Source organism: Oncorhynchus keta, chromosome 9 (genome assembly GCF_023373465.1).
Source record: "Oncorhynchus keta strain PuntledgeMale-10-30-2019 chromosome 9, Oket_V2, whole genome shotgun sequence".
In the NCBI taxonomy this organism is placed as follows: Eukaryota; Metazoa; Chordata; class Actinopteri; order Salmoniformes; family Salmonidae; genus Oncorhynchus; species Oncorhynchus keta.
Genome location: NC_068429.1, coordinates 43,339,485 through 43,347,401, shown reverse-complemented (window position 1 = coordinate 43,347,401; position 7,917 = coordinate 43,339,485).

Here is a 7,917-nt window from a genome sequence, read left to right as displayed (position 1 = left end):
CAGGGTCAGATAGCCAAACTGATTTGTCTCTGAAAACACTATGGAAATGAGAGGCAGGTAGCCTAGCTGTTAAGAGTGTTGGGCTAGTAACCAAAAGGTTGCTGGTTTGAATCCCTGAGTGAACTAGGTGACGAATCTGTCAATGTGCCCTTGAGCAAGTTACTTAACCCTAATTCCTTATGTAATGTTGCTCTGGATAAAGAGCATCTGGTAAATGTAGAAATTCCTTGTTATTTCCTATACTCAATCATTGTGCTATCCTATTCTACACTGCTGTAAATCATTCAGAACTGATCCATGACCTAGATCAGTAACCAATACGTAACTCGTGGTGTTGTGTGGGCTCTTCAGGAGATCATAGTGAAAGTCTCAAGCTCTGGTGGGGTCTGGGTCCTGACCAAGACCACTTTAGCTATTATGGGGGATTTTCTGGTGCATGTGTTGTTTTGTCTCGGAGTGTTGAGTACAATCAATGTGGGCTTGGGAGGAGGCCATTGTGTGTGTGTGTGTGTGTGTGTGTCTGGGCCATTGTGGGCTTGATGGAGGCCGTTGTCTAGTCCTGTGGGTATCCTTGGACATGCACCTGCATTATAAATGAAGACGTGTTGGATGGCAAGGGTTGTTACACTTGGGAGGAGATACTGGCTGGAAGAGATCGCCTCCCATGGGAACAGGTGGAGGCACTTAGAAGAGCAGAGGCAGCCGGAGAGAGGAGCCGACGATACGAGGGAACACGGTTGGCAAGGAAACCAGAAAGTCAGCCCCTGTTAATCGTGAGGAGCAGCGATCAAAGGACTTCTGGACTTGGGAGGAGATATTGGACGGAAAGGGACCCTGGGCACAGCCTGGTGAATATCGACGCCCCAAAGAAGAACTGGAGGCGGCGAAAGCGGAGAGGCGCTGGTATGAACAGGCATCACGACGACGCGGATGGAAGCCTCAGAGTCAGCCCCAAAAATGTATTGGGGGACTCACAGGGAGTATGGCTATGCCAGGTAGGAGACCTGCGCAAACTCCCTGTGCTTACCGGGGGCTAGAGAGACCGGGCAGGCACCGTGTTATGCTATGGAGCGCACGGTGTCTCCAGTGCGGGTGCATAGCCCAGTGCGGTACATACCAGCTCTTCGTATTGGCCGGGCTAGAGTGGGCATCGAGCCAGGTAAGGTTGGGCAGGCTTGGTGCTCAAGAGCTCCAGTGTGCCTGCACGGTCCGGTCTATCCAGAGCCACCTCCACACACCAGTCCTCCGGTGGCAGCTCCCGCACCAGGCTTCCTGTGCGTGTCCTCGATCCAGTACCACCAGTTCCAGCACCACGCACCAGGCCTTCAGTGCGCCTCGCCTGTTCAGCACAGCCAGAGCCTTCCTTCCCTCTAGCGCTGTCGGAGTCTCCCGCCTGTTTAGCGCAGCCAGAGCTTTCCTCCTCTCCTGCGCTGCCGGAGTCTCCCGCCTGTTTAGCGCTGTCAGTCTGCATGGAGCAGCCAGAGCTCCCTGTCTGCATGGAGCAGCCAGAGCTGCCAGTCTGCATGGAGCAACCAGAGCTGACAGCCTGCATGGAGCAGCCAGAGCTGCCAGTCTGCATGGAGCAGCCAGAGCTGCCAGTCTGCATGGAGCAGCCAGAGCTGCCAGTCTGCATGGAGCAGCCAGAGCTGCCAGTCTGCATGGAGCAGCCAGAGCTGTCAGTCTACATAGAGCAGCCAGAGCTGCCAGTCTGCATGGAGCCGCCAATCTGCATAGAGCAGCCAGAGCTGTCAGCCTGCATGGAGCAGCCTGGGCTGTCAGTCTGGAGCATGGAGCAGCCAGAGCTGCCAGTCTGCATGGAGCAGCCAGAGCTGTCAGTCTGCATAGAGCTGCCAGTCTGCATGGAGCAGCCAAAGCTGCCAGTCTGCATGGAGCAGCCAGAGCTGCCAGTCTACATGGAGCAGCCAGAGCTGCCAGTCTGCATGGAGCAGCCAGAGCAGCTAGATCCGCCAGTCAGCCATGATCTTCCAGATCTGCCAGTCAACCAGATTCTTCCAGATCTGCCAGTCAACCAGATTCTTCCAGATCTGCCAGTCAACCAGATTCTTCCAGATCCGCCAGCCAGCCAGGATCTGCCGGAGCCAACTACCTGCCTGAGCTTCCTCTCAGTACTGGGCTTCCTCTCAGTACTGGGCTTCCCCTCAGTCCCGGGCTTCCCCTCAGTCCTGGGCTTCCCCTCAGTCTCGGGCTTCCCTTCAGTCCCGGGCTTCCCCTCAGTCCCGAGCTTCCCCTCAGTCCCGAGCTTCCCATCAGTCCCGAGCTTCCCCTCAGTCCCGAGCTTCCCCTCAGTCCCGAGCTTCCACCTTAGTCCCGAGCTGCCCCTCAGTCCAGTGGGGTCCTTAGTGAGGGTTATTAGGCCAAGGTCGGCGGCGAGGGTCGCCAATCAAAGGACGCGTTACGGGAGACTAAGACTTGGTTGGAGTGGGGTCCACGTCCCGAGCCGGAGCCGCCACCGTGGACAGACACCCACCCGGACCCTCCCCTATGGGTTTAGGTGTGCGGCCGGGAGTCCGCACCTTGGGGGTTCTGTCACGCCTTGGTCTTAGTATTTTGTGTTTCGTTATATATTTGGTCAGGCCAGGGTGTGACATGGGTTTATTTTGTTGTGTTTCGTATTGGGGTTTTAGTAGGTATTGGGATTGCGGCAGAGTAGGGGTGTCTAGCATAGGCTTGGCTGCCTGAGGCGGTTCTCAATCAGAGTCAGGTGATTCTCGTTGTCTCTGATTGGGAACCATATTTAGGTAGCCTGGGTTTCACTGTGTATTTTGTGGGTGATTGTTCCTGTCTCTGTGTTAGTATATCACCAGATAGGCTGTGTAGGTTTTCGCATTCCGTTTGTTGTTTTTGTATTTGTTCGTGTTTTTTCCTTATTAAAGATGTATCGAACTAACCACGCTGCATTTTGGTCCGACTCACCTTCAACAGACGAACGCCGTTACAGGTCCTGGGTTTGTCGGAGGGTTGCTTGGGCACATCTGCATGTTTTGTGTGCTGTGCCCAGGGACGTGTCAGACGGAAAACATTTGTTTGACTATAGCCTGTACACATTCTCTGTGACATGGATTTATAGAAGTTGTTATTTAACATGGTAATTTATTCATTATTTATCCTTGCAAGCCTATGGGCCACAACCATGATAAACGATGGGCCACAACCATGATATATTCGTGGACATCACATGTAGTCCTCAAACATATCACGACGTGAACATGTGTAGTGTGTGAGAGTATTTCGCTGTCGTACATATGTATGTACAGTACCAGCCAAAAGTTTGGACACACCTACTCATTCCAGGGTTTTTCTTTATTTTTACTATTTTCTACATTGTAGAATCACTGCGAAATAACACATATGGAATCATGTAGCAACCAAAAGTGGTAAACAAATCAAAATATATTTCATATTTGAAATTCTTAAAAGTAGCCACCTTTTGCCATAATGACAATGTGTGATTTTTTTTGAATGCAGCCAATACATTCTGTTGTTTGTATATGTACAAATGTACTGTATGTGTACAATTGTATGCACATACTGTATATACCTGCACATATACACTACCGGTCAAAAGTTTTAGAACACCAACTCATTCAAGGGTTTTAATTTATTTAGACTATTTTCTATATTGTAGAATAATAGTGAAGACATCAACACTAAGAAATAACACATATGGAATCATGTAGTAACCAAAAAAGTGTTGAACAAATCTAAATATATTTTATATTTGATAATTCTTCAAATAGCCACCCTTTATTGTTCTACAATGTAGAAAATTGTAAAAAAAAATAAAAATAAAGAAAGACCCTGGAATGAGTAGGTGTTCGAACACTTTTGACTGGCAGCGTACTTGTGCACAGACACAAGTACGCTGCAGACAGACACTATGTCTGTATAGTTAGAGCAAGATGTGTGTGCGTGCATGCGTGAGTGTATGCCAAAGAAGAACATGGACACTCATGCCAATGGATTTCATGTATTGTGTTTTATATTAAGTTGTTATTAATTAATTGAATAAATGTCTTAAAAGTAACATTTATTTTTTTCTCAAAAACATGGTTTGGTGACACACCTTGTATGTTGATCTCATTAGAAAGCTAACATCCTCCTCTTTCCAAATGTGTTTTTGGGGTCAATGTGACAGATTATGACAGAGAAAGTCATCTATTGTTCGTCTACCCCTGAGCACAGGTTGGATCTGTGATGTAGATGGTACAGACAACATCTTGGAAAACAAGATTCTCTGGTCTGATGAAACTAAGATTGAACTCTTTGGCCTAAATGCCAAGCGTCATGTCAGGAGGATACCTGGCACCATCCTTACGGTGAAGCATGGTGGTGGCAGCATCATGCCGTGGGGATGTTTTTCAGCGGCAGGGACAGGGAGACTAGTCAGGATTGAGGGCAAGAAGAACGGAGCAAAGTACAGAGAGATCCTTGATGAAAACCTGCTCCAGAGCGCTCAGGACCTCAGACTGGGGCGAAGGTTCACCTTCCAACAGGACAACGACCCTAAGCACCAGTGTCTTTAGATATTTTTGTCAGATGTTACTATGGAATACTGAAGTATAATTACAAGCATTTCATAAGTGTCAAAGGCTTTTATGGACAATTACATGAAGTTGATGCAAAGAGTCAATATTTGCTGTGTTGACCCTTCTTTTTCAAGACCTCTGCAATCCGCCCTGGCATGCTGTCAATTAACATCTGGGACACATGCTGACTGATGGCAGCCCATTCTTGCATTCTCTTGAGGATTGACCACAAGTTCTCAATGGGATTAAGGTCTGGGGAGTTTCCTGGCCATGGACCCAGAATATCGATGTTTTGTTCCTTCGAGCCACTTAGTTATCACTTTTGCCTTGTGGCAAGGTGCTCCATCATGCTGGAAACGGCATTGTACGTCACCAAACTGTTCCTGGATGGTTGGGAGAAGTTGCTCTCGGAGGATGTGTTGGTATCATTCTTTATTCATGGCTGTGTTCTTAGGCAAATTTGTGAGTGAGCCCACTCCCTTGGCTGAGAAGCAACCACACACATGAATGGTCTAAGGATGCTTCCACTGACTTTCTTGGGCGCCCTGAAGCCTTCTTCACAACAATTGAACTGCTCTCCTTGAAGTTCTTAATGATCCAATAAATGGTTGATTTAGGTGCAATCTTACTGGCAGCAATATCCTTGGCTGTGAATCCCTTTTTGTGCAAAGCAATGATGACGGCACGTGTTTTCTTGCAGGTAACCGTGGTTCACAGAGGAAGAACAATGATTCCAAGCACCACCCTACTTTTGAAGCTTCCGGCCTGTTATTCAAACTCTTTTATTTTTATTTTTATTATTATTATTATTCTTTTTTACCCCCTTTGTTCTCCCCAATTTCGTGGTATCCAATTGTTAGTAGCTACTATCTTGTCTCATCGCTACAACTCCTGTACGGGCTCGGGAGAGACGAAGGTTGAAAGTCATGCGTCCTCCGATACACAACCCAACCAAGCCACACTGCTTCTTAACACAGCGCGCATCCAACCTGGAAGCCAGCTGCACCAATGTGTCGGAGGAAACACCGTGCACCTGGCAACCTTGGTTAGCGCGCACTGCGCCCGGCCCACCACAGGGGTTGCTGGTGCGCAATGAGACAAGGATATCCCTATCGGCCAAGCCCTCCCTAACCCGGGCGACGCTATGCCAATTGTGCGTTGCCCCACGGACCTCCCGGTCGCGGCAGAGCCTGGGCACGAACCCAGAGTCTCTGGCCACCCGGGAGGCCCCTTGTTATTCAAACTCAATCAGCATGACAGTGATCTCCAGCCTTGACCTCGTCAACACTCACACCTGTGTTAACGAGAGAATCACTGACATGATGTCAGCTGGTCCTTTTGTGGCAGGGCTGAAATGCATAACATTCTGGATTATTTGCAAATTGCCATCATACAAACTGAGGCAGCAGACTTTGTGAAAATTAATATTTGTGTCATTCTCAAATATTCTGGCCATGACTGTAGATTGATGAGGGGGAAAAATGATTTAATTTTGGACAAGGCTGTAATGTAACAAAGTGTGGAAAAAGTCAAGGGGTGTGAATACTTTCCTAATACACTGTATGCGCTCGGTCTCTGGTTATGAATGCGGTGCTGACAAAATATCGTTGATAGATATTTATAGAGCTCCAGTCAGGATGACAATTGATTATGGGTGTATAGTTTATGGAACAAAAGCTGTACAAAATCCAGTATATTAAAAAAATCTGGTCTAAGCCACTGCATCTCAGTGCTAGAGGTGTCACTACATACCCTGGTTTGATTCCAGGCTGTATCACAACCGGCTGTGATTGGGAGTCCAATAGGGTGGCACACAATTTGCCCAGATTCGTCCGGGTTAGGGTTTGCCCGGGGTAGGCCGTCATTGTAAATAAGAATTTATTCTTAACTAACTTGCCTTGTTAATTAAAGGTTAAATAAAAAATATAAATAAGGATATGTATTGGTGTATTTAAATCCAAATCTGCATGTGCCTTACTAGTGGAGGCAGGTGAGATGCCTTTGGATATATGGTTTAAAACATTGTCATTAGCTTGTTGGGTTAGATTGAAAAGCTGTGAGGTTGAGCATCTCACTGCTACTGTTCTAGATGACTGTTGGGGATATACTAGTAGACAAGGCAGGGGTTTTGGTTGGACAGTTGCAAAGCTTGCTGATGAGAGTGGTTTGAGGGAGTTAGAGGTTGGCCCTTCTTTGTTGATAGGGGATGTTCCTCCATGGTTGCTCCCAGATCCTGTTGTTTATCTAACCTTGATAGAGAAAAGGAAATATTGGTCAGAAATCAGTGATATAGGGAAACTGGTTGACAATTACATTGGTATAAGTTTTTATGCTTTTTTTAAACCATTTTTCATAGATGGATCCAAGGACCCAGATAGTGGGTGCACAGGAACAGGCATATACGTTCCTGAATTTGATGTGCGGATATGTAGAAGACTAATAGATGAACTGTCAGTGTACTCAGTTGAACTGTTGGTGATAATAGTTGCCCTCCAGAGGGCGGAGGATGTACAACCTGTTAGAATTATAGGATGCTCAGATTCTCTGTCTGTATTGAATAGTTTATCATCTGGTAAATCTAATAGGAATGATCTTCTATTGGAGGTATTAATGTTATTATGGAGAATTGAGAGAATGGGTGTAGTAGTGAGATTCTTCTTCTTCTTCTTCTTCACTTTCAGGCGTGGAAGGGAATGAAATTGTAGACCAGTTAGCCAAAAGAGCTTTGAAACGAGATATGATTGATATTAATGTTCCACTGGGTAGAGGTGAGGCCAAATGTAAGATCAGAGCCATTTTGATAGATGTGCGGCAGAAGAGATGGGACTCCGAGCACAAGGGCCGGCATTCATATGCCCTCCAACGAAAGGTTGGTGGACAAAGATTCAAAGGTCAGATTAGGAAGGAAGAGGTGGTGTTTGCTCAATTGCGCTTAGGATATTGTACATTGAACTCGTCATTACATCTGGTTGGCAAGCATATGAATGGTTTGTGTCTGGAGGGTATGGTCGATGAAACGTTGGAGCATGTGTTGTTATATTGTTGTAAGTATGCTGAAGAGATGGAAAGATTGAAGTGTAGGGTCATTGAGGTTGAATGGGGTTGGGGGGGGGGAGTGTAAGCGATTTTGGGGATGGGGAAGGGTCTATTACAAGTTATTAGGGCTGTTTTTTTTATTTTCTCAGAAGTACTGAGTTAGGTAGGGGGATTTAGAAATGTTGTAAACAGTGATTGACCACACACTCCAACACAGTAGGTGGCGGCATACACTTTTAACATTGGTTTGCGGACTGCAGTTAGATAATAGAAGAAAAAGAAAACCAGATGCGCACATTGCGAGACTTTTGGGAAAGCTTGCGAAACAGACAAA